Below are 27817 nucleotides of genomic sequence, written 5' to 3'. Positions count from 1 at the left end.
GCACTTGCTAATAGGAAAGGCAACTAAATTAAATCGAGCAATACAAATAGCATGAGCAACCTCTAATTTCTCTAGCAATTAAAAGAAAGACTCCTATTAAACTCTTAACAAATTCTTAGCAAGAACCCAAATAAATCTTGTAGCAAGGTCCCAACCTTCACAATTTGGCTAGATAAATAGGGCATGGAAAGAAAAGCCCTAGCATATGATTCCACTCGGCACAACAAAATCTGAAAGCAAGGAAACGAAATCCAAAGATTCGGAGCAACTCCTACCACAGGTGAGTAGTACTTACAATGCTTCCTTGGACTTACAACCGAAGGAGGAAGATCTAGGGTTTCGGGTGGAGCTTGAAACCTCGGTGATTCCTTTGTGCTCGCGTCTCTTCTTGATGAGAGGAGCTCGATGGTGTGAGGACCTCTCAGAAATGCCCCTCGTCGGCCACCGGAGACGCCTAGACGCTCGCAGCGTTTTCGCCCGTGAAGAACTGCGCTGTCGGGAGAGAAGGGGAAGGAAGAATTGGGTTTTCGGCGAGAGAGAAAACCTAATCCCTTAATAACTAGGTTTTCTATTACTAACTATACCTTAAATATAATCCGTTCTTTCCTTAATTAACAACAGCCGCTGGCACCGTTGGTTGGCTGCGTTCTGCTTAAGGCATGGCTCGCGGGTTCGAGTCTCGGCTGCAACCATTTTTCTTCTATTTATTCTCTATTCATTAACTACTGCTTAAATAGAATATTTCTCCTTCTTTAATAAGAAACGCCCGCTAGTACACTTGGTCAACCACGATTTGGCCAAGTCAAAGGTCGTGGTTTCGAATCCTCAGCCGAGCGTTTTATTCCTATTTTATTTAAAATGTTCCTAACTACCGCATATATATATATATTCCGTTCCATATATGTTCACAAAAAAAGGCGTGGACCTGTTGGCTGGCCGGATTCGGTTAAGATTCGGTTCAGGTTCGAGGTCCACGATTCGAATCTTGGCTTGAACGTTTTTTTGTCGAAAATTCTTTGGTTTAGTAAAAATACCAAACGACCTCCAAAAATTACATAAAAATACTCTAAAAATTTCTAAAAACCTCAAGAATTTTTCTATAACATTTTAAAATATTTTTAAATTACTTTTGGGAGTCGAAATGGATAAATTTGGGTTGTTACAATTCTCCATACCTTATAAAAAGTTAATTCTCGTACTTAGAATAGTTCTGGATATTTTGTCTCATACTGTCCTCACGTTCCCAAGTGACTTCCTCGTGCTTCTGGTTCTTCCAGATGACCTTCACTAGTGGTACTTCTTTATTCCTTAGTCTCTTAACTTCTCTATCCACTATTTGTGTAGGTCTGCTCTCATAGCTAAGATCCTCCTGGATCTGCACTGACTGAGGCTCAAACACTTGGCTAAGGTCGTGGAGACACTTCTTTAGCATGGAGACATGAAACACATCATGTATTGCTGACATGTCTTGTGGTAAGTCCATCTTGTAAGCTACTTTCCAAATCCTTTCTGTGATCAGCTAGGGTCCTACATAGCGAGGACTTAATTTGCCTTTCTTGCCAAATCTCATCACTCCCTTCATAGGAGCGACTTTAAGAAAAACTGAATCCCCTACTTGGAATTCAAGTGGCCTACGGCGCGTGTCAGCATAACTCTTCTGTCTACTCTGGGCAGTCTCAATCCTCTGTCTGATCTTCTGGATAGCCGGAGTAGTCTCATCTATTAGCTCTGTCTGAATGCCCAGTTCCACTTCCATTTCTTTTCTTTCACCTGCTTCTTGCCAGCAAATGGGTGATCTACACTTCCTGCCATACAACGCCTCATAAGGTGTCATCTTGATGGTGGCCTGATAGTTATTGTTGTAGGCAACCTCAGCTAAGCATAGGTACTTGCACCAACTTCCCTTGAAATCTAGCGCACAAGCTCTGAGCATATCTTCTAAGATTTGATTTACTCGCTCTGTTTGTCCATCAGTCTGAGGATAGAAAGCTGTGCTGAACTTGAGTTTGGTGCCTAGTGCATTCTGAATACACTCCCAAAAGTGTGAGGTGAAGCATCCATCTCTTTCAGAAATAATAGATTTAGGAACTCTATGAAGTCTGATCACCTCCTTAACGTACAGTTGTGCCAACTGCTCTATAGAATAGGACACCTTGATGGCTAGGAAATGGGCAGACTTGGTCAATCTATCCACTATTACCCATATTGCATCATATCCATTTGTGGTTCTTGGGAGACCTGTTATGAAGTCCATAGATATGTCTTCCCACTTCCACTCTGATATTGGGAGAGGTTGTAGAACTCCTCCTGGTCTCTGGTGCTCTACTTTGACCCTCTGACATGTCAGGCAGGTACTGACATATTTAGCTACATCTCTTTTGAGTCCAGACCACCAGAACCTCTGTTTCACAGCTTGGTACATCTTGGTAGAACCAAGATGCATGGAGTAGGGTGTACTATGAGCTTCCTCTAAAATCTTCCTTCTTAATTCCTCATTATTGGGGACACAAAAGCGGTTTCCCTGATAAAGAACTCCACTGTCTGATACTCGAAACTCTGTATCTTCTTCTTGTATCCCCTACTTGATCTTCTGGATATCTGGTTTTTCACTTTGCTTTCTTTGTATATCCTCAAGCAGGGTTGACTCTAAGGTCAATGCAGAGAGTTGCCCATAAATAACTTCAAGTCCAAAGTCTGACAACTTCTTCTGCAGTGGCAGGGCTAATGATGACAAAGACATCAGGGATGCACTGGATTTTCTGCTTAGTGCATCCGCCACTTTGTTAGCTTTGCTTGGGTGGTAGAGGATTTCCCAGTCATAGTCTTTGACCAACTCTAGCCACCTACGTTGTCTCATGTTTAAGTCCTTCTGAGTGAAGAAGTGTTGGTGCAGTAAGCATCCGACGATCGAACCTCAGTTTTGATAATGGCAAAGGGATTCAAAGTTAAGATCCCTTGTTATCTAACGTGGTTAAATAAGGTTTCAGGAAAGTCCTAACTGCTGTTAGGCAGGGGAAAATCCTAAGGGGGGTAACCTTAGGTCCTAGGGGGTGGTAACCCTAGGTGAAGGAAAATCCTAAGGGGAGGCAACCTTAGGTCCTAGGGGGCGGTAACCCTAGGTGGAGGAAAAACCTAAGGGGCGGCAACCTTAGGTCCTAGGGGGCGGTAACCCTAGGTGGAGGAAAACCCTAAGGGGCGGCAACCTTAGGTCCTAGGGGGTGGGAACCCTAGGTGGAGAAAAACCCTAGGGGGCGGTAACCCTAGGTCCTAGGGGGTGGTAACCCTAGGCGGAAAGTCCAGTCGGTCTGGAGGATTGGACTGGCATCAGGTAAATCTCTTGAGTGGAGTAGGTGAGGACGCGTTCCCCGTAGAGGGAATACTAGGCGTTGGGTCGACCTAGGGTTTCCGGTCGGAAATCCGAAGTCAGATCCGGACAGTCCGGAGACTGTCATAAACATTCTTTATTATTCATACTGTTATTTTGTGCTAACTTGGTGTTGCAAGATGTTGTTTGGGACTAACATGTCTTGCAGGTACAAAATAACGAAGATTTGCCTCGGATGAACAGTGTCCGAGGCGCCTCCATGGGGCTTGGAAGCGCCTCGGGTGCAAAAGCTGATCTAGCTGCGAAGCTTCAATGGAGGCGCCTTCATGAGGGTATAAGGCACCTTGGAAAGGCGCCTTGAACAGGGGATAAGGCGCCTTAAAGGGATGAAGTTCGACGAAATCAAGTTTGATCCATGCGGAAGACTCGGAAGCATGGAGGCGCCTTGAACACCCTTTATAAGGGGGGATCGACCAGCACTTCTATTAATCAAGTTCCAGGCTTTCTGTCTTCAACGTGCTGCTAACAAAGTCATTCCGAAGTGCTGCTGCAACATTCCGACGACCCGGAGCTCCATTTTCTTCTTTCTTAAGTTGTCGGTACAAAGTTATTTTAATACTTTCGTTGTAATTTGTAATTCTTATCGAGCTTATAGTTGTTGCCCACCGGAAGCGATCAAGGATCACGGGCCATCGAGTAGAAGTCGTCTTAGGCTCCGAACAAAGTAAATAGCTTGTCTTTCTGTGTGTTTGTTTACTTTCCGCTGTGTGTTTTAACTCCGATAGTTTCACGATTCCGATAAACGTATAATTTAGCCGCGAGCGCTATTCACCCCCCCCTCTAGTGCGGTCTCGATCCAACAAGAAGTACTTAAGACTCTGATGGTCTGTGAAGATTCTGCACTGGACTCTATACAAGTAATGTCGCCAGAGTTTCAGTGCAAAGATCACAGTTGTGAGCTCAAGATCGTGAGTGGGATAGTTCTTTTCATAATCTTTGAGTTTCCTGGAAGCATAAGCTATCACTTTTCCTTCCTGCATGAGTACAGCTCCTAAGCCCATCTTGGAAGCATCACTGTAGATGTCAAAACTCCTGTCACTTTCTGGAACAGTCAGAATAGGAGCACTGGTCAGTCCCTTCTTGAGCTCTTGGAAACTCTGCTCACATTTATCTGACCATTTAAACTTCTTATTCTTTCTGGTGAGGGCTGTTAGTGGAGAGGCTATCCTGGAAAAGTCCTCCACGAATTTCCTGTAGTACCCAGCTATACCAAGGAAGTTTCTGATCTCCCTGGCGTCCTTGGGTCTCTTCCAGTTGTTGACCGCTTCTATTTTGGCTGGATCTACTTGAATACCTCTTTTAGAAATTATGTGACCCAGAAACGCCACCTGATCTAACCAAAACTCGCACTTTGAGAATTTAGCATAAAGTTGTTTCTGCTGAAGGGTCTGCAGTACTATTCTCAAATGCGTGTCATGCTCCTCTAGGGTCCTTGAATAGACTAGAATGTCGTCGATGATTACGATGACAAATTTGTCAAGGTATTCTCTGAACACTCTGTTCATTAAGTCCATCAAGACTGCAAGTGCATTAGTCACTCCAAAAGGCATGACTACAAATTTGTAGTGTCCAGATCTGGTCCTGGAAACTGTTCTGGGTGTATCACTTTCTTTCACTTCCAATTGATGATACCCAGAGCACAGGTCTATTTTAGAGAACATTATTGCCCTTTTTAGCTGATCATATAGATCATCTATTCTGGAATGAGGGTACTTGTCCTTAACTGCTACTTTGCTCAGCGCTCTAAAATCTATGCACATTAGCATGGATCCGTCTTTCTTCTTAACAAACAACTCTGGAGCTCCCCGGGGTGAATGACTAGAGCGGATGAAACCCTTGTCAAGTAGCTCTTAAAATTGTTCTTGTAACTCTTTTAGCTCTACTAGAGAAATTTGGTACAGAGCTTTTGAAATTGGACCGATACCAGAAACCAATTCAATCTCAAACTCCACTTCTCTGTTGGGAGGTAGTCCAGGTAGCTCTTCTAGAAATACCTCTGGATATTCATAGACTACCCGAACGTCTTCCTGCTTGGGTCTTTCTTGCTATCTTTGTCCTTCTAGTTCCGATTACTTGACTGGGGTCCCTGTTTCCCCACTGTCATGTAATCGATCTTGACTGACTTGTGTTGCGTTTGTTGTGCCTTGATGCTGTTCAGATAGTGCTCACTAATACCCTGCTGACCAGCTCTTCATCAATCTGTGGTCGGTGAGTTTCATCACTCACATTAAGTGTTATTTCTGGTTTCAGCCTTCGGAGCATTAGTCTAACTCATTCTTTCTCTGTACTTACTAATTCTAGGCAAAGACGAGCTAGTCTGTTGAATCTTTTGACCGCTTCTTCTACTGGTAGGTCACCTGGTCTAAATTCCATAAACCCCTTATAATGTTTATTGGTGATCCGTTGGCGGAAGAACTCTTCGCAAAACTCTGACTGGAGATCAGCCCAGCTCATCTGGTTGACTGCTCTCTTACTTTTAACTCTCTCCCACTATATACGAGCATCTCCAGATATGCAGAAAGAGGCACACTTAACCTTCTCGACTTCTGGCCAGTTAAGAAGCTCCATTGTGCTCTCAAGTGTCTTGAACCAAGCCTGGGCATCCCAAGGCTCAGTCGTGCCTGAGAAGCTTTCTAGTTTCAGCTTCAGCCACTGGGTGAGGTATGCTTCTTGTCTTCTAGGTGTTGTGGCGACTTCCAGAGCAACTAATGGGACTTCAGTCACCTTTGGGGTCTCCACATTGATGGTTGGGGGAGTGGGAGGAGCTGACTTCTGATTGGCTATCAAATTGGCAATCACTTATTGCTGCTCTACTACTTGTCTCTGGAGTTGGGCAACAACTTCAGAGAGATTAGACTCAGTTGATCTAAGCTCTTCGTTCTCCTGATCTTGGTTCTCAGTATGAACGATACGGGGATGTCCTCTTCTTGACCTCTAATTATGCAAGGAAAAGGCTTGATATGTTCTCTATCCTTTCTAAACAAACATATGTATGAATAAAGAAAGATAAACTTCTATCTTACTAAAGCACTCATAAGCAAATACTCTGTATTGCAGTTAATAATAAGGAAAGCAATAAAAAAAGAACTTAAATACTTTCTTACTTGAAGACGGCAAGGATGATGCTGATGTGTGTGATGCTGGAGAATGGGAACTGCTTGATACCAACTATAACGACCACCCTTCTTACAACTCTACTACTCACTAAGGATGACTTTTAATTAACTACTAACTTTACTTAACCGGTGTGATCGAAACCACGAGGAGTCCTTACCGAAAAATTTCGACAGAGTCTCCCCTGTACCGGTGACCTTAAACTGAGATACAAGCACTATATACATCTGCCACAGGCGGCTGGAACATATATCAACCAACTCACGCAATAATCTTAAAATAACTAGTGTAGTAAGCTGTACTAAATGTTTCTAGAAAACTTAAAATATCGACAGAGTATCTGCTGTTCGGCGGACTAAAATCCAATACATACATCACATGCATTTATAACATAACTATACTAACAGAAACATATCAAAACTATAACTCATGAAAGCATCAAAAATACTAACTTACTAACAATTACATCATAACATGCAATCTAAAACCCAAATATAATCTCAAGGACCTAGAATAAAAATACAGTCTCAAATGTTTTCACCAAAACTCAAAATAACTTAATAATGCTCCCAAATCTCTCCCTTAGTCCAGACATCACACTCCCCTCATGCATCTCCTTGTCGCCTTCCTTCGTATACTTTAGCTTTTCCTTTATCTGCAGTAGGAGAAAAATAAATCTATAAGCGAAACGCTTAGTAAGTACTAATCTATCTCACAAAAAACTCGAAAGTGCATAAGATGCAAAGGCTGCCAAAACTGAAGTGCTAAAAAAAGAAAAGCTACACATGCTCATCTATAGCAAAACACAAAAATAAACTGCATACTCATGATATACAAGAATAAATCTGCATGTTGGAAATAAAGCTAATCATGCTCATTAAACTCATAAAGAAAACAAATGAAAACTGATACTGTGTGTTTAGAATTATAAGAGCTACACTTGCTAATCCTAAACATATATGAAGCTTGTTTCATTTGTCCCAAATACTTATGGTCTTATACTTATAGTCTTACACTTAGAAATTATTATTTAATTTAATTTCTCTTGCTCTTGTCTTTTCTTGGGCCCAGGCTTAGTACCATCTTATGCGCGCTCTCTAATAGAGACTGAGGTAGCGAGCCTCCAGTCCTATGAGGGTAAAGACCTCGGTCTTACTAGGGCCAAGACCTCGGAATTGGTCACCTGGATTTATTTAACGACAATCTCGGAAGTCGGGTACTAGCCTCTTACTTTAAATTACTTGTTATCTTTAAATAATTCTAATATAAAATGCCTTGGCATCTCTTTGAGCACTTAGTGTGCTGTTAATCCTAAACTTCTGATATTTAGGATCAATTTGAAACCTTGGTCTTTTATTACTTATAATCCAAAAGGATTTAATGGAACACATAATCATTTCACTAAAATACATGGTTGTTCATGCTTGTTAAAATAGCTGAGAAACTAAACTGTAAGCTTTAAATTAGAGAGTTGTTCATTATCAAGAAATCCTGAATTTAAATGCTGAACTTAAGGGCTGTAAGAAATCCAAAATGGTATACTTAGACCAAGCTCAAAGAAACCCGAAACTAAACCACACTCTTAAACACACTGTGACAGCAGAACAAATCCAAGCACTTAACGTTCTTAACATATACAAGTGTAGTCTTAGACATGCAATGATACTGCTCCATGGAAATCAGAGAATAAAGCTGCTGCATTAGGCCATGGCAGGGACACCGAATGAATAATAACATTTGTCATGTCACCACTTGCTCAAAATAATAACATGGCATGGAACTGGAAGATGAATAATAACATTTAAGATGTTAGAATTATCAGGTTGTTTATACACATTAAATGCTCAATCAAATCTGATATAGCATGCTTAATACAAACTGTTCGTGCCATGTTGAATTATTTCCAATTAAGCAAAGTATAACAAAAGGTTGCTTCTACTGATAGTAAAGGTGAATTCTGCACATGCTCACATAGCAACAAATCACAAACTGCTCATGTTTATAAAATAACCAAGCAGGCTAAATTTGCATTGCTATTAAAAACAAAACTAAATCATAGACAAATCTGCACTTGCTTAAAGAAGCTAGACTAAGTTTGCACTTGCTAATAGGAAAAGGCATAATTCGGTTCTACACTTGCTAATAGGAAAGGCAACTAAATTAAATCGAGCAATACAAATAGCATGAGCAACCTCTAATTTCTCTAGCAATTAAAAGAAAGACTCCTATTAAACTCTTAACAAATTCTTAGCAAGAACCCAAATAAATCCTCTAGCAAGGTCCCAACCTTAACAATTCGACTAGATAAACAGGGCATGGAAAGAAAAGCCCTAGCATATGATTCCACTCGGCACAGCAAAATCTGAAAGCAAGGAAACGAAATCCAAATATTCGGAGCAACTCCTACCACAGGTGAGTAGTACTTACAATGCTTCCTTGGACTTACAACCGAAGGAGGAAGATCTAGGGTTTCGGGTGGAGCTTGAAACTTCGGCGATTCCTTTGTGCCCGCGTCTCTTCTTGACGAGAGGAGCTCGATGGTGTGAGGACCTCTCGGAAAAGCCCCTCGCCGGCCACCGGAGACGCCTAGACGCTCGCAGCGTTTTTGCCTGTGAAGAACTGCGCCATCGGGAGAGAAGGGGAAGGAAGAATCGGGTTTTCAGCGAGAGAGAAAACCTAATCCCTTAATAACTAGGTTTTCTATTACTAACTATACCTTAAATATAATCCGTTCTTTCCTTAATTAACAACAGCCACTGACACCATTGGTTGGCTGCGTTCTGCTTAAGGCGCGACTCGCGGGTTCGAGTCTCGGCTGCAACCATTTTTCTTTCTATTTATTCTCTATTCATTAACTACTGCTTAAATAGAATATTTCTCCTTTTTTATTAAGAAACGCCCGCTAGCACACTTGGTCAACCGCGATTTGGCCAAGTCAAAGGTCGTGGTTTCGAATCCTTAGCCAAGCGTTTTATTCTCATTTTATTTAAAATGTTCCTAACTACCGTATATATATATATTCCGTTCCATATTTGTTCACAAAAAAAGGTGTGGACCAGTTGGCTGGCTTGACTCTGTTAAGGTTCAGTTCAGGTCCGAGGTCCATGGTTCGAATCTCGACTTGAACGTTTTTTTGTTGAAACTTCTTTCGTTTAGTAAAAATACCAAACGACCTCCAAAAATTACATAAAAATACTCTAAAAATCTCTAGAATTTTTCTATAACATTTTTAAATATTTTTAAATTACTTTTGGGACTCGAAATGGAGAAATTTGAGTTGTTACAATGTATTTCTAGATCAATCAAGAATCCTGGAAGACAGTATTATAGATGCGGACAACACGGATGACAAAAGTGGGTAACTACTGATACTAGTTCATCGTTCACAATTGAAATTGAACACAATGCATCTCATGGACATAATCCAGGAATAATTAAAGTGCCAAAATTCATTTGGATATTAGTGATGGTGGACTTGATTCTCTTAGTGATAATCCTGATTTGGTTGTTAGTTCATTTGGTTAGTTAGTGTTAAGTAATATTGGTGTTGTAATGTAACGGGCTAAATGCTTGTAATTCTCAATGCAAATTTGGTTTGTTAGTTTATATTGTTAAACATTGTTGAATAATATTGGTGTTGTAATTTCAACGTGTATATTATTATCATTCCTTGCTCTTGGTGTTATAATTTCAATTTGAATCACATGATACAGTACAATGATAGTTGTATTTCAGGATAAGAATTGAAATACTCATGAAAAAAAAATTCGAAACTATAGTTTTATGATGAGCAAAATTATTTTAAAAATCAACTTGCAATCAACTATATTTAACTACCTCCTCCTACAACCTAATGATGCCAACACATCTTAAAAGTTAAAAGCACGATTTTAAAATAAAAAGTGGATTTTCAACTTTTTTTTCCACTTTTTGTTCGATATTTTGGAGGTAACGTGCGCTCGTGTAACAAATTAAAGAGGATTAGGATAAACAGCAGTAGAGTGGATATCTTGAACCAAAAATGAAAAAAAAACAAAAAACAAAATCTGTACAAGGGGTATAATAAAAAATTCTCATAAAAGTATTACAGCAATCAGTTATATTAAAAAAGAGAAGCTTTTAATTACACAATTTCGTTACATATAGAATCTAATCTTCTCATTTAGCTAATTAATCGTATTCAGAGTCATAATTTTGTGTCCCTCAATATAGCTTCCAGGATTTACCACATCCTGCACTGAATTTCTTCAACCTTCCATAGAGCATGACAAGGATCAAGATAAGCTTGCCCTCATCACTGAACCATCCTGACAGTGAATAGGGTTTGTCCTCGCAACTTGCTCCTGGATTGAGATTTTGCAACCTTGAGCAACTGTAGCCAGTTGACAACCCTACATTTCCATAGCCACTACAACCAAAAAGATACAATAAACTCATCAAAATTCAGAGCTCTATGTTTGATGTGCAATTGAAAAACACAAAACTATGGACTATCGTTATGCATTCATCTACGGTCCTATCACTCACATCACTAGTTGACTCTCTTAATTACTCTCTTGATTTAGGAATGAAACAAGCATGCAGTGAGGAAGAATACCACAATAATGTCTGTACATAAAATAATTACAAAAAGAAAATGTATAGTAACAACAGCACACAACAATTACTCTAGGTTTTTATGTTCCTAGATATTACTGGTCATTAACTGGTTTGTCTGATAACCCTACTACAGCCAGACAATGAAGTCTGGCCATTGAAATGGATGATTAAAAGTTCTATAAACTTGATAACCAAATAAGCACAGTTGAACAAAATAGAATTATGCCTTAAATATGAACAAAATTAGCATCCCATTACAACACAGTTAAAAACCAAATAAGCAATATGCATTACAACAAAATCAGCTGTCCATTTCCCATTACAACAAAATCAAGTGTCACATGCCAGCATTACAACAAAATCAGCTTTCCCATGCCAACATTACAACAAAATCAAGTGTCCAATGCCAGCATTACAACAAAATCAGCTTTCCCATGCCAACATTACAACAAAATCAGGTGTCCAATGCTAGCATTACAACAAAATCAGCTTTCCCATGCTAACATTACAACAAAATAAACTGTCTGTTTCCCATTATAGCAAAATCAGTTGTCCGTTTCCCATGCCTGTAAAAACCAAATAAGACTAAGCAATTACTAGATATGAATATAGCAATATGCATATGCCGTTAGATAAAACTATGCCACAATAAACTCAATGAAAAAGTTCAAAATAATCAATACAAAACAGGATAATAGAATATCCTGAAGACGATGTATCTTTCTATAAAAATTGATCTATTTATGCAGAGGCAACAAAAAATAATGTGATCGAGTTGGCAGACACTTTACACTTTGAATAAAATATTCTTTTTTCTTAAATAAAAGTCTTTTTTTATTTTTGCTTATTCCTGATTGCACAAAGATGCTTGAAATGTGAAGAACATCTAATTTCTTTAGGGAGATTCCTATTATCATGACAAAACCATGCCACCAATCAATCTGCAACGAATCAATCATTGTTTAAGGACTAAACTATTGGTGTCAGTGGATGCTTTAGGCTATCAGTTGATAATGAAAATCATAAAGGAACATGAGTTTTCAGTGGTGCCAGTGGATGTTTTTTTGCCCATCAATTCAAGAGATTGTTCTTCTATTGGACCATGTTGCATCAAATGTTCGAATGAAGGTCATGAAGGTAGAATCAAAAGAAGAGTAAATAGTACATGAGCAGAAATTGGCAGCAGTATGTAAAAATATGTACATCAAGAAACAACGTAAAAAAAAGATAGTATGTAAACCAAGTGGACCATTAGTGTACTAAGCATGGTATGATAATATGCATAGATAATTTGTTAGAAAGACAATTAGTTAAAGACTAGGAATTCAGTGAACAAGACTATTTATTAGAAAGGAAATAGATGAATACCAACCATAGATAATTACAACATCCTATCTCATGTTGTTTGAGCCCGCAAAATAAAGAAAATTTGTCACGCCCCGGAGGAGTCCTTGTCCGAAGAAATTTCGGCAGCATCTCCCCTGTACGACGGACAATCTAAAACTTTCTACATATCCATATACCTCAGCCACATGCGGTTGGAATAATAACAGTAATAAAACACATCAAACAGGCATTCCACGCAGTTTAATAAGAAATAAACAAATCAGTATACCATCACTCGAAAGCAACCCTACTCAACTACACTCGTAAAGCTCAAATCCGAAAAACTCACCTCTTCTGCCATCCAGGCAGGCATGTAGTAAAACACATCGAATAAAAAATTCATCGACAAGTACAATCCATACGATATCCAGGTATCAAATAAAACCAAGTGTAACCATGGTCAAATAAGAAGCAAAACAAAACCAAAAGATCCATAAGTCTTCGGGGTCTTCAGGGGACCAGCATCATCCTGAAATATAACAACAATGGAGGCGGGATGAGTCCAACACTCAGCAGGTACAACTGATATGCAAAGTAAGGAAATAACACCTAGCACTAATTATGCGTATAGTCTCCTGATGTAATAAAGGTAAATGCAAACTGAAGTAAACAGGAGAATACTGTACTAACCAGGACCTGGGTATAAAGATAAGCAGTCCGAGAGGTATAGAAATCCTGTATGCATGTCAAACATAGCTATCCATACAATGTGCAGCATATAAATGCAACAAATACAAACACAAGCAATAAATGCATCATGCATATGATGCCAATGTCATGGTCACCCCTGACGCTAGTCAGCCAACTCACAACAAAAGTGGGACCAAGTGGGTAGGAATGTGACAACCGTGCACTCTGTATCACTACTCCCGATGAGTGACCGAGAGGACGGGATGCTGTCGGAGTACATACATACTCCTACCCCAAATCATAAATGGGGGAGCGCAATGCTCTCATCTCCCGGTACACTATGACGGGGAGGGATCTCTAACGTGCTACACGCTGCGTCACACTACCCATGAGCGGATCAACGGAGCATCGGAAGAGCAAATTGACGTGCTACCACGCTGCATCACGCTACCCATGAGCGTCACAACGGAGCACCGAACAGTGATGAAACTGGCGATGTGCTCGACAATAATGGAGCAGTCTATCACACAGCATGCAATCATGCGAATGGTGCATGACACTAAGCATGGTAATATACTAAACCAATCTATGGACATATAATGATGTGCACCATAATAAATAAATCATATCAAAGTACCCTGATCAAATAAGGTATCAAACCTAGGTCCTGAACATGGTGAAACATGGTTATATCACTACCCCTATGAGCATGTGTAATCAAGTACATAACAACACGAAATGCAAAACAAACAATCAATCAAGCAGGTAACAGGTAATCGAGTAGTGATTAACCGAAACAAATGAGGAACATAATTAATGCAACTTGTTAATTTCATTACTATGCATATCAAAAGACAATAAGTCAAAAGTACCCGCCTCCGACAAATTAAAGGTCCAATTCCGACTCCGAGATACTCGTCTCGCGTCAAAGTCCTGTATCAACACGACATACAGGTTTAGCTAATTATATAAAAATTAATTAGCTAAATCGAATCCCTGAAATCTAAGTTAAATACAAACCCACTTTATAAACCTCAATTGGATCATCAATTAACTTATCCAAATGGAATACAACAAATACATTTATCAATCTAATATCAACTAATCAACTAGTACTATCCATTACTATTAATGAAACTCAATGTAGAATGGAATCACCTCTAAACTCACCTAAATCTGGATGTATCACTTTTAAATCCAAGGTCGAAGAATTTCCAATTGACACAGCTGAAAACGTTGCTGCCGGAATAAAAAAAAAACAATTAGCACATGACCCAACTACAAGAGATGGTTGCTACTGGAATTAGAACAAGTGACTTCACTGCTAGGGCACGGGTTAGAGGCTTCAGCAGTAGGGAACTAGGGCCCAGGTGAGCAAGCAACGATCTAGGGTTCGGCTGGCCGGCAATAGGGCGAACGACGGCGGCACTGTGCAGAGGAGCAGCGGCGACAGTACACCCAACTAGGGCACGAAAGTAGGCTGTGAGAGTCGGCTCGGCAGCACAGAGGGAAGGAGGATGGCGCTATAGAAATGTGAAGGCTTTGCTCGGTTGTGCTCGCACGTCACCGGCGCTTGGACAGGAAGAAGAGGAAAGGCGGCGTCACTGCTCCCTGTGGCGGCTGCGGCAGAAGGAAGGCTAGGGCACTGTGGTCAGCTGTCGGCGCTAGGGCATAGCAAGGACAACAACAAAATGGCCGTCGGAGAGAGATGGAACCGTGGTCGTCGACTTCCGGCTAGGGCACAGTGGCGGCGGGTAGAGGAGAGGTCGGCTCGCGGTGTGCAACGGGGAGGAGCGGCGGTGGTGGCTCACTGCTCTCTAGGGCACAAAAGAAGAAGAAGAAAGGCGCGGTGAGGACACGGGGGAAGAAACCGCCAGCGCCGGCGGTTAGGGCTTTTTCGGCGTCGGGTTCGAGAGTGAGGGAGAAGAGAGGCACGGGTGAGGGGCTCGGGCATGCAGGGCTTTCGGCGAGGTAATAAAAAGAAACAAATAAGGAAAATAAAGAAAAAGGAAATGTAACTATAAACATTTCCTCGCTTAAATGGGATAGCCAAAACAGGCTTTTCCGAGCCCCGTTTTTATCCCCGTAAACTCATCCATACGAGCTCCGAAAAATTCTCGAAAAATTTCCAAAAATTTCGGAAAATTCCCTTATTAATATTCGCCTATTTCCGGTATTTTACATTCTCCCCCACTAATAAAAATTTGATCCCCAAATTTCGTTATCTACCATCAGCAAATACAAACAACAGATATAAAGTATAAATGTTGAACGGTAAATTAAATCACATACCTCAAGTGAAAAGATGGGGGTATCAAGCTTGGATCGTATCCTCGAGCTCCCAAGTAGCCTCCTCATCCGAATGTTGCTGCCTCCTCGAGTGATACCAGATAGTCTTGTTCCGCAACTGACGCTCCTTCCGGTCGAGAATCCGTACCGGAACCTCCTCATAAGTAGCATCAGGCTGAAGGGAAACTGGGATATCTGTCAGCACATGCGTCGGATCAGGTACATATCTCCGCAGCATAGATACGTGGAATACATCGTGGACGCCTGTTAGGGACGGTGGTAGCGCCAGCCGGTAAGCTACCGCTCCGATCCTCTCCAAGATCTCGAAAGGGCCAATGTATCGCGGAGCTAACTTACCTCTGAGGCCAAATCTCTTCACCCCTTTCGTGGGTGAAACTCGTAGAAATACATGGTCGCAAATGGAGAACGCTAGGAGTCTGCGTCTCCGACCAACATAACACTTCTGGCGATCCTGCGCCTCTAACATCCTCCGTCTAATAATACGGATCAACTCTGCCTCATGCTGAGCTCTATGAGGTCCCAACAACTGGGCCTCACGGATTCTCGTCCTGATCGACGACTGAGCAACTATGGTAACAAGAATACCCTGCTCGGTCTGTCGCTGCTCCTCAAGGTCTAACTCAGAGAAACCCTAAATCAAGTCTGTGACCACAACTCGATGGCAGACTAAAAGTCCCTCTGGACTTCTGGCTAAGTGCATCGGCAACCACATTAGCTTTTCCCGGGTGATAGCTAATGGTACAATCATAATTCTTCAGGAACTCCATCCATCTCCTCTGTCGAAGATTAAGTTCCTTCTGAATGAACGGATATTTGAGACTCTGATGGTCAGTGCGAATCTCAATGTAATATTATACAAGTATTACCGCCAAATCTTCAGGGCAAAAATAATAGCGGCCAACTCCAGATCATGAGCTGGGTATTTCTTCTCATGCTCCTTCCACTATCGAGAAGCATATGAGAACACTCTACCGTGCTGCATCAGAACAACACCCATACCCTGTAGAAACGCGTCAGTGTAGAGGACAAATCCGTCCTCTCCAGAAGGTAAAAACTAAAAATCGAAGCCGACACTAGTCTCCACTTCAGCTCCTAGAAGCTGATCTCATAATCCTCAGTCCAAGTGAACTTCATGCCTTTCCTGGTCAAGCGTGTAAGTGGCATAGCAATCCGAGAGAAACCCTCAACGTATCTCCGGAAATATCGAGCCAAACAAAGGAAGTTGCGAGCCTCTTCTATAGACTCCGTCTACTCCCAATGGTAACAACCTCGATCTCCTGTGGAACCACGGTATACTCCTACTGGTTACCGTGTGTCTCAAACATCTCACAGAAGACAACCAAAATACGCACTACTGATCTTCACATCTAGACGTTTCCATCGAAACATCTCTAGAACTATACAAAGATGATGTGCGTGACTCACCGTGGATCCGAAATAGATCACAACATCGTCAACAAAGACAATGGAAACCGATCCAAACATCCTGGGAATACCAAAATCATCAAGTCTCTGAAAACATCTAAGGCTTCCCAAACCCTAATGGTAACATCATGACACATAGTGTCCGTATCATAGACATTTCTAACCATAAGATCCCTGACATTAAGTCTGAAATATGATCACCAACGATATAAATCATCTAAGCATAGATCCTCCAGTGTGAGAGCAACGCTCCATCACAGAAAATACCATATATGTGGGAGCAACGCTCTACCACAAGAAATCCTCAATATGTAGGAGTAACACTCCACTACAAATAATCCATAACATGTATCTGCAATAGATATGGAAGCAATGCTCCGCTACAAGCAATCCGAAATATGTATATGTGGGAGCTCCGCTCCACCACAAACGATCCATAAGTGTCCAAGGCACCTAACTATCCAACTAGAGGCTGCACGAGATCACTCAACCACATATCACTGTGGGCAGCCAAAGGTATAAACAACCTAGTAAACAAATCAAATCCATAGTCAACTCTATCAGCATCCCAGTGGGTCATCCACTGATAGGAGAATTAGTTGACGGGTTAATCCAACAAATGACATAATGCAGACACTCCACATCTTGCATTCAACATAAGTAGAATCATCATGCTACTACCAACAATACACCTGACACACTTGCTCATACAACATATGTAATGATCGACATAATCCCCAATTTGTACACACCACACATACTCACAACATAGGTATAATTCATCGTGATACCTCCAACAATGCATACCGAACCCGGGTGCATATATCACAAATCAAACATAATCAAAAAGATACCTCAGATACCACACCAAACACACATGTACATATCACGACTCAGATTAAATCGACAAGATACCTCCATCAAAACACCACAGATGTACTTATACCACAACTCGAATTTAATCGACAAGATATCTTCAATAATACATTCAGATACATACATCGAACTACATAACCATGATCTACAAGGAACCTACAAACCATATCAGAACATGGATACATATACTACTCGCAAATGGGCAGTCTACCATAGGACTCCTACAACACATAACAATCATAATATACATGCAACATAGACATGCAAAATCAGCATACCAGCTCAATCAAAGAGACCAACCTTATGCTACCAACACTCATGGTTTACAGGTATATCTAAACAAAATTCATGCATATGTATCAAGCATGAATACATCAATCAAAAGCAACCCAAAATAAAGCAACCTAATCATCCAGTAACAACCCTGCTCTAGGTTCAAAGGAACTAATATCGGACAAGAAAGATATACACACCATGATATAACATTGCAAGCCAATGTCATACACTACCAAGACTATATCTAATGGGAAAAATTTTATCATCTTAAATCCAAATGTACTCTTCCAATATACACTAGTAACGATTGTATCCCATAAGTGTTAAGCAATTAGCTCTACACTTCCTTACATCAGCGGGGTCACATATCCCAATGCACTTTCTGAGTCATCCAACCGGGTATATACAGTCCATGGTCAAAGTCTTCATGGAATAGGATACATAGATCCTCTATAAACTATCCAAGCCGACAATGATATATGGCTAAATCAGTCCTTACCACGTCAGTACAAAACATGTACTCAAATGTGCTCTAGACACATAACTAAGCACAAATAACCTAAAAGTTCGAACCTCTAAAAATAGAGTATGGAAATCCTCTACTGATCAACCAACAAAACTAAATCATTCATCTACTAACTAATCAAGAATACCTTAATCATCCACAAGCAACTAAGGTATATCAAACCACGACTACCGAACTCGACAAACGTAAATCAGTCTTCTACTGACCGATCTAATAAGAGTAAATCAATATTTACTGATAAAAATTAACTAAGATAAAATGGTATACTACATTGTTAAATAACTAAATCAGTTCATGGGTCAATTCAACATTAATTACATCAACTCAAACTAGAGAATGTCAACCCACATAATACCATATGTATAAATGTGTACGACCCAAAATAAAAAGTCAGAATTCAAGATCATCAAGACACCCTCATTTTTTTTTCCAAAAATATCAGCCCACATAATATCAAATGAATAAGTCTCTACTCCCCATGAGGGCAAATTAGCATTCAAAACATCAAATCATTATTTATCCACATAGTCCAATATCAGAGGAAGCAAATATCAACCAATTTTTTTTTTCATCCTGTTAACTAATCACAACTAACCAGATTTATTAAAATCTTATAAGCACACTCAACCGTAAACTCTCTAGCACCCAATTTATAATCTGATCACCAACTATAATCAGCAAACCTATGAACATCATACATGACACTCACTATGTCACCATCAACGACAACCCAAATACTAGATCATCAAAATAGTTATCCACTAATAGATCATCAAAACAAATATCTAGTAATAGATCATCAGACAACCACATAACATTTACTCTCATAAATCATTAGAAATCAACATATCACAATATCTGATCTCATAATATCCCTCAACCTCAAACCATTCTCAACAATGATCAAACATGGTAACTCCCAAATGAATAATTTTCATCGTATCGGATACCCTAATATCCAAAAGATATGAGTATAAAAACTCTACTGACTAAATCAACAGGAATTATGTAAGTATCATCCACTACCCAGTTAACAATAGTAGAGGTTGGTATGTGCCTCCATCTCCTACTAGTAGTAACAGAAGCTAAAACTACTGATGGTATGATAAGAAAAATCACCAGAGACTATAATCCTTGATCTCTATTAAGGTCAACCATGCTCAATGGCTAACCCATCACATGTAATATGTGCTACAACAACCAAACAGGTACTACATAAAGAATGCTAATACCTATCATAAACTATAAAATTAGACATCATACCTATATGCCGTCTGGAGATGTTCCATCCCTGTCCAGTCCCCAACATTTTGACCTCAAAATTCCGAATGAGAAACATCGCCGGAAATCCACATAAATCCTAAACGGGAATCCGAAACATAACCATAACGAAAATCCGAAAATGCCCAGTTTGACTCGCAAACTTGGGCTAGCACAATATATCCAGAATACTAAAAGCAGGTATCACACCCTGCTCTGATACCAATAAATTGGTATCAGATAAATCTCAAAAATCTAACACACGAAAATCAAACAAGTATCGCCAAACTTTGGCGCTCTAATACCATATAAATTGGTATCAGGTTATCCCAAATATCCAAAATATGAAAACAACGATCGTAAAACTTGGCTCTGATACCAAATAAATTATCACGCCCCGGAGGAGTCCTTGTCCGAAGAAATTTCGGCAGCATCTCCCCTGTACGACGGACAATCTGAAACTTTCTACATATCCATATACCTCAGCCACATGCGGCTATAATAATAACAATAATAAAACACATCAAACAGGCATTCCACGCAGTTTAATAAGAAATAAACAAATCAGTATACCATGACTCGAAAGCAACCATACTCAACTACACTCGTAAAGCTCAAATCTGACAAACTCACCTCTTCTGCCGTCCAGGCAGGCATGTAGTAAAACACATCGAATAAAAAATTCATCGACAAGTACAATCCATACGATATCCAGGTATCAAATAAAACCAAGTGTAACCATGGTCAAATAAGAAGCAAAACAAAACCAAAAGATCCATAAGTCTTCGGGGTCTTCAGGGGACCAGCAACTAGAACTCTCTCCTGACAGGATCATCCTGAAATATAACAACAATGAAGGCGGGGTGAGTCCAACACTCAGCAGGTACAACTGATATGCAAAGTAAGGAAATAACACCTAGCACTAATTATGCGTACATTCTCCTGATGTAATAAAAGTAAATGCAAACTGAAGTAAACAGGAGAATACTGTACTAACCAGGATCTGGGTATAAAGACAAGCAGTCCGAGAGGTATAGAAATCCTGTATGCATGTCAAACATAGGTATCCATACAATGTGCATCATATAAATGCAACAAACACAAACACAAGCAATAAATGCATCATGCATATGATGCCAATGTCATGGTCACCCCTGACGCCAGTCAGCCAACTCACAACAAAAGTGGGACCAAGTGGGTAGGGCTGTGACAACCGTGCACTCTGTATCACTACTCCTGATGAGTGACCGAGAGGACGGGATGTTGTCGGAGTACATACATACTCCTACCCCAAATCATAAATGGGGGAGCGCAATGCTCTCATCTCCCGGTACACTATGACGAGGAGGGATCTCTAACGTGCTACACGCTGCGTCACACTACCCATGAGCGGATCAACGGAGCACCGAAAGAGCAAACTGACGTGCTACCACGCTGTGTCACGCTACCCATGAGCGTCACAACGGAGCACCGAACAGTGATGAAACTGGCGATGTGCTCGACAATAATGGAGTAGTCTATCACACAGCATGCAATCATGCGAATGGTGCATGACACTAAGCATGGTAATATACTAAACCAATCTATGGACATATAATGATGTGCACCATAATAAATAAATCATATCAAAGTACCCTGATCAAATAAGGTATCAAACCTAGGTCCTGAATATGGTGAAACATGGTTATATCACTACCCCTATGAGCATGTGTAATCAAGTACATAACAACACGAAATGCAAAACAAACAATCAGTCAAGCAGGTAACAGGTAATCGAGTAGTGATTAACCGAAACAAATGAGGAACATAATTAATGCAACTTGTTAATTTCATTACTATGCATATCAAAGACAATAAGTCAAAAGTACTCGCCTCCGAGAAAAGAAATGTCCAATTCCGACTCCGAGATACTCGTCTCGCGTCAAAGTCCTGTATCAACATGACATACAGGTTTAGCTAATTATATACAAATTAATTAGCTAAATCGAATCCCTGAAATCTAACTTAAATACAAACCCACTTTATAAACCTCAATTGGATCATCAATTAACTTATCCAAATGGAATACAACAAATACATTTATCAATCTAATATCAACTAATCAACTAGTACTATCCATTACTATTAATGAAACTCAATGTAGAATGGAATCACCTCAAAACTCACCTAAATCTGGATGTATCACTTTTAAATCCAAGGTCGAAGAATTTCCAATTGACACAGCTGAAAACCTTGCTGGCGGAATCCAAAAAAAACAATTAGCACATGACCCAACTACAAGAGATGGTTGCTACTGGAATTAGAACAAGTGACTTCACTACTAGGGCACGGGTTAGAGGCTTCAGCAGTAGGGAACTAGGGCCCAGGTGAGCAAGCAACGATCTAGGGTTCGGCTGGCCGGCAATAGGGCGAACGACGGCGGCACTGTGCAAAGGAGCAACGGCGACAGTACACCCAACTAGGGCACGAAAGTAGGCTGTGAGAGTCGGCTCGGCAGCACAGAGGGAAGGAGGATGGCGCTAGAGAAATGTGAAGGCTTTGCTCGGCTGTGCTCGCACGTCACCAGCGCTTGGACAGGAAGAAGAGGAAAGGCGGCATCACTGCTCCCTGTGGCGGCTGCAGCAGAAGGAAGGCTAGGGCACTGTGGTCGGCTGCCGGCGCTAGGGCATAGCAAGGACAACAACAAAATGGCCGTCAGAGAGAGATGGAACCGTGGTCGTCGGCTTCCGGCTAGGGCACAGCGGCGACGGGTAGAGGAGAGGTCGGCTCGCGGTGTGCAACGGGGAGGAGCGGCGGTGGTGGCTCACTGCTCTCTAGGGCACAAGAGAAGAAGAAGAAAGGCGTGGTGAGGACACGGGGGAAGAAACCGCCAGCGCCGGCGGTTAGGGCTTTTTCGGCGTCGGGTTCGGGAGTGAGGGAGAAGAGAGGCACGGGTGAGGGGCTCGGGCACGTAGGGCTTTCGGCGATGTAATAAAAAGAAACAAATAAGGAAAATAAAGAAAAAGGAAATGTAACTATAAACATTTCCTCGCTTAAATGGGATAGCCAAAACAGGCTTTTCCGGGCCCCGTTTTATCCCCGTAAACTCGTCCATACGAGCTCCAAAAAATTCCCGAAAAATTTCCAAAAATTTCAGAAAATTCCCTTATTAATATTCGCCTATTTATGGTATTTTACACAATTTATTAATTTCATTATCTCAATAAAAAATAAACCACTATAATTTAACAAATAAAAAGTTTGATAGTACCGGCTATAGATCCCAAATCCGGTTCATATCTGTTGTCAAGACTGATAAGATTATTATCTTCAATTAATCTGATAATTGGTATATTGTCATATACAAAAGATAATAAAATAAGTTTATTTGTAATAAAAAATATAATAAAAATGAAAAATTGAATCGACACATACCCTCGTTGCAAATTGGGGCAGTTACGCTTGTCATGTGACACTCCTCGATGTCCGCATCTACGACAATGCTTAGAATTTGATGTTGATTTCTCCTTTGATGATTTTAATCTCTTCCCACATCCCTTAGTTCTTACTACAGAAGGATCAATAATATCATGTGTCTCATCCATGGATTTTTTTTCTTTGACTTCTATCACTGCATGTTGTATTAATGGACATCTCTTGAATTTTATTGTAGATATAATCAAATTGTTCTTCCAAGAAGGTTGTCCTCTCATTACTCAAAGATGCATCATCAACTAACACTGAAGCTTTATAGGATAACCTCGAGTGCCTCGACATCAAATATCTTTTTGAATCTGTATCATCAATGACATTTTGCTCTCCGAAAGCATATATTGCTCCAACTTTTGCATATCGCGTCCATCGTTTGAGTATATACATATCAGGTAAATGAAACACTTAGTTGATACGAAAAAAAGCTAACATATGTCTACATGGAATGCCCTCAATCCCTTTGTTTGTCATGCGTGAGCACTCTTGATTTTGAGGAAGAGGAACTTTGAAATTTCATCACATGGTAAACTGCTGAGGCAACTCCTGTACATGTCTGTTGCACATAATAACTATGACTCTCGATCATTTCACTTTGAAACTCCAGTCGTTTCTTTTTTGTGTACAGCTTAACCATTTGACTTTCCATTAGCCAGGTTGTATTAACTTTGGGATTTTCATTCATATCAATATGGTCTACAACTAACTCATTGTATCTTTGGTGTCTCAGTACTCTATTAAAACGTGTGATAAAATCCATTAATGAGTTCTTATTTGAGACATATTTCTTGAAAAATTCATGTGACCCTTCAGATCTTTGGCTACTTGACATTCCTATAGAAAATACATGACTAAAATATGCTGGCACCCATCTGTGTCATAATTGATACATCAAGGACAACCAATCATTTTTCTCTAAGTTAGCTTCTTTGATAGTCTCTTCCCATGACTTCTTAAAATCATCAGGTGTTGTAGAATTTGCAATGACGTTCTTTATGCTGTGATAATGGTTTCGAAAAGTCAAAGGGTCTAATTTTTCTGGGAATTTGTTCAATATGTGCCACAAACAATATCGATGCACTGTTTGAGGCAAAACCTGTGCAATAGCTTTTGTCATTGCAGGATCCTTATCAGTGATGACAATGTTTGGTGCACTTTTAGGCATGACTTCTAAGAACTTTGTAAGCAACCAAGCAAAAGACTCAGTTTTCTCATCACTAAGAAACCTGCAACCAAAAAGAATTGTCTGATGATGATGATTAACTCCTACAAATGGTGCCAAAATCAAATCATATTTGTTGGTGTTATAAGTTGTATCAAATACAATAGCATCACCAAATATACTATATGCCCTTCTTGATACATGATCAGCCCAAAAGCACCTACTAAATTTGTTATCTGAATCAGTCTCGTAGGCAAAGAAAAAAGTTGAATTCTTCTCTTGCTCAGATGTAAAAAACTCGATAAGTGTCTTAGCATCAATACCCTTTTGTTCATCCCTTAGATTTCTCTCAAAGTTTCTAATATCAGTTTCTGTACAACCTACCCGTTCAGGGCCTCCATACTCTATCTCTAATAAACACATTTGTTGACAAGTTGGTACATTAGCCTCTGAAAATTGTTTTGTCAATGATTTTTTGGCTGCCGAAACACTACGATGTGAGCGTAGCAAATGCACCTTTGATGGAGTCGAGAGCGGATGATTATGAGTTTCTATAAAGTTACAGATAACCCAATCCGGTCCCATCTGTTTCTTGACAAATGTAATATTTGCCTTACAACCCGTTCTAACTGTGCCACGTGCTCTTTCCCTTATTTGTTGATCAGGGTTTGGATGTTTATTGTGTCACATTAGATTTGTATGTCCTTCTTTAAAGCATACAATTTGTTTCCATGTCACTTCATTTGTCATTTTGTTTTTCCTGCTCATGTTATTCCTTGAACTAAATCTGACTTCTCGTGCATATTGGTTATAGAACGAATATGCATCCTCTAGAGATGAGAATTCCATTCCAATTTTTGACTTTCGATCATTTGCAACTTGGGGAATGAATTCTTGATCATCAACTCTATTTTCTTCCATTTCTAGGCACCCTCGCATTTTATTTGATAATAGATAAATAAATAAAAACTATTTCAATTAACAGAATAAAAAAGAAAGTGATTCTGATATAGATACAACATCAAATCATAGGCATGATATAAATAAAAACTGTTCCAATTAACAGAATAAAACAAAAGTGATTCTGATATAGATGCATCATATCCTAACAGAACATCATCTAAGTTAAACATGAAATTGACACCTTGTATTGTTTCCATAGGACTTTCAACTTAGAATTTTCTTATTATTTCAATTTCCATAGCACATTCTCATATAAACAAGGAGATATATATATTGGAGCAGAAAAAAGATTATAATGGAACCACTAGTTGTAACAACTATTATAATCACCATTATTGTAATTGCAATTGACACCAGGTAAATCAACAATAATTGAACCAGTAGTTCCAAAGACTCAACTATTATCTTTGACTATATTGATTGTATCCCACCATTAACCTCTATGGAAGGCAATTGTTGTATATCACATCCTTTTAAATTTAGAGACTCTCCAAGAGTCAAAAATGTAAAGAAATACTACAGGTAATTGGTGTTAGGTATTTATAGCACATACAATCAAAATAAATGATGAAGAAAGTGACAAAAAAATTAAGGCCCTAGTAGTTGAAAATAAATGATGAAGAAACCTAGTAGTTCACCTCTAAGGCCCTCAATGTTGCTATTGTTGATTGAAGAAAGTGACAAATGCAACAACCTACAATTAAGAGAAAAAAAAACTATGTTTTAAGTTAGTACAGAAATTAGAAATACAAAAAATTTTATAGAAGCAAGAACCTATTCAATTTTTTCAAAGCATGCCTGAAATAAAAGGAATCATGAATTGGAATTTGAATTCTACAGTTATAGATGTATTTCTTTTTGGCAGATAACCATTACATGATGGGAATTCCATATTCTAAAAGATCAAAAGGTACTGAACTTCACAATTTTAATCACATTTGCTTCCAAAACCAATGCATTTATCCTCAATTTAAATAACGCGTGCAAGCAACAGAAAAAAAAAATCAGGGATACAAATGGAACATAGGAACAAATCAAGTACGGTAGTCGAGCGAAAATCGATCCATCACCTGGAATACTGCTGATGAGTGGGAGACTAATGAGAAGGAAGATTGAACGCCGCTGAAGAGAAATGCCCTAGTGTCGAGGGAGATCAGATGCGAGAGAATCCCTCGCGCCCGAGCTTCTGTGAGAGCAGTCTCGCTGCAAGAGAAAGTGCGTGTCCGAAGGCTCTGCTTCTTCTAGGGTTTTGCAAGAGAAAGGGAGGCGGCGAGGAGTCGGCGCTGCTTTAGTTAGGGATTCGTAGAGGGAGGAGAGGGACACGACGAGGAGAGGAGAGGAGTCGGTAGTTTAGTGAACGCTGCGGCGGCAGGAGAAGACTCGCGGAGTCGCGACGGCTAGGGTTGCAGCGCATTTTGTTTCCCCTCACTGCTGATGTGTAAGTGCAACACGTTTTTGCGCTAGCTTGGATGAAGTGAATAGTTTGTGCCGCACATAACCGCACAGAATGCACCGCAGCATACACTTTCTGTATAAACTTATTTGATTTTTCATACAACCAATTAGTTTTGCATGACGGGAAATAAACCACTAACTGGGACATGGAATAAGAAGGCAATAACTAAATTCCTTCAATAACACATCTGTTGATGTAAAAGGTTACACAAATTTCAGAAATCCAACTTAAGATGGTCATGATTGGATCGATTGGCTTCCAAGTTCCTTAAAAAACTTCAAAATGGCTCCACACACTTGTTTCAATAATAAATAGAGAAGTAATGATTCTGTAGAAGAGCCTAATCAAGCATAGAGAGCAAAAATCCAGTAAAAATTACATAATATTAGAGATTTCTTACAAAGCTGTAATTTGTAAATATTTTCCACTGAAATATTTTCCTCGGAAGGATTGGAGACCCAATCACCCATTCATTCATTCCAACAGGATAAATCCAGTCATGCATTTGGGGGGAAAACACAAACTTAACAGAGAAAGGGTAAACAAACTTAGTTCTCAAATCAATAAGCACAAGAGAAAGAAATTTTGCATTAGAATTTAGAAGACGAGAAACTGTTAGGGGGACGACAAAAAAGGGCGAGGGGTAGCTATCAAACCCTAATCCTGGCGAGGACACCTTTCTTCTCAAGGGTGCGGGTGACCAGAGTCTTGAGCTCAATCATCTCCCTTGCGTAGTCGTCCATCTCAATCCTCACCCTCGCCCACCTTTTCCATCTCAAAACATGGTATATGAAAAGAATTAGCATAGATATGAAAGAAACTTGATAGTTCAAGGAATACATAAAACCAACTTAGCAACAGAAAATAACAACTCCTCAATCTAGCAAACAAAAATGATAAAATCAAGTCAGGGTAATGTTTGAGGAAATTCATCAAACACATTGCATGCATCAATCAATTAACACTTGCAATCAATAGATC

The 27817-nt window shown here is 39.9% G+C and overlaps 1 long non-coding RNA gene across 1 annotated transcript; it reads right to left on the bottom strand.

The window, feature by feature from the left end:
- Positions 1 to 10620: 10620 nt before the first annotated feature.
- Positions 10621 to 26479, bottom strand: LOC122044441. Its single transcript, XR_006129556.1, has 3 exons — positions 26451 to 26479; positions 26019 to 26074; positions 10621 to 10907 (listed from the first exon to the last, which is right to left on the bottom strand). It is a non-coding gene; the product is annotated as an uncharacterized LOC122044441 (long non-coding RNA).
- Positions 26480 to 27817: the final 1338 nt, after the last annotated feature.

This window comes from Zingiber officinale, chromosome 2A (assembly GCF_018446385.1).
Source record: "Zingiber officinale cultivar Zhangliang chromosome 2A, Zo_v1.1, whole genome shotgun sequence".
NCBI lineage: Eukaryota > Viridiplantae > Streptophyta > Magnoliopsida > Zingiberales > Zingiberaceae > Zingiber > Zingiber officinale.
Note: the sequence above shows the minus strand (reverse complement) of the source record. Positions and strands in the feature narration are given on the sequence as shown.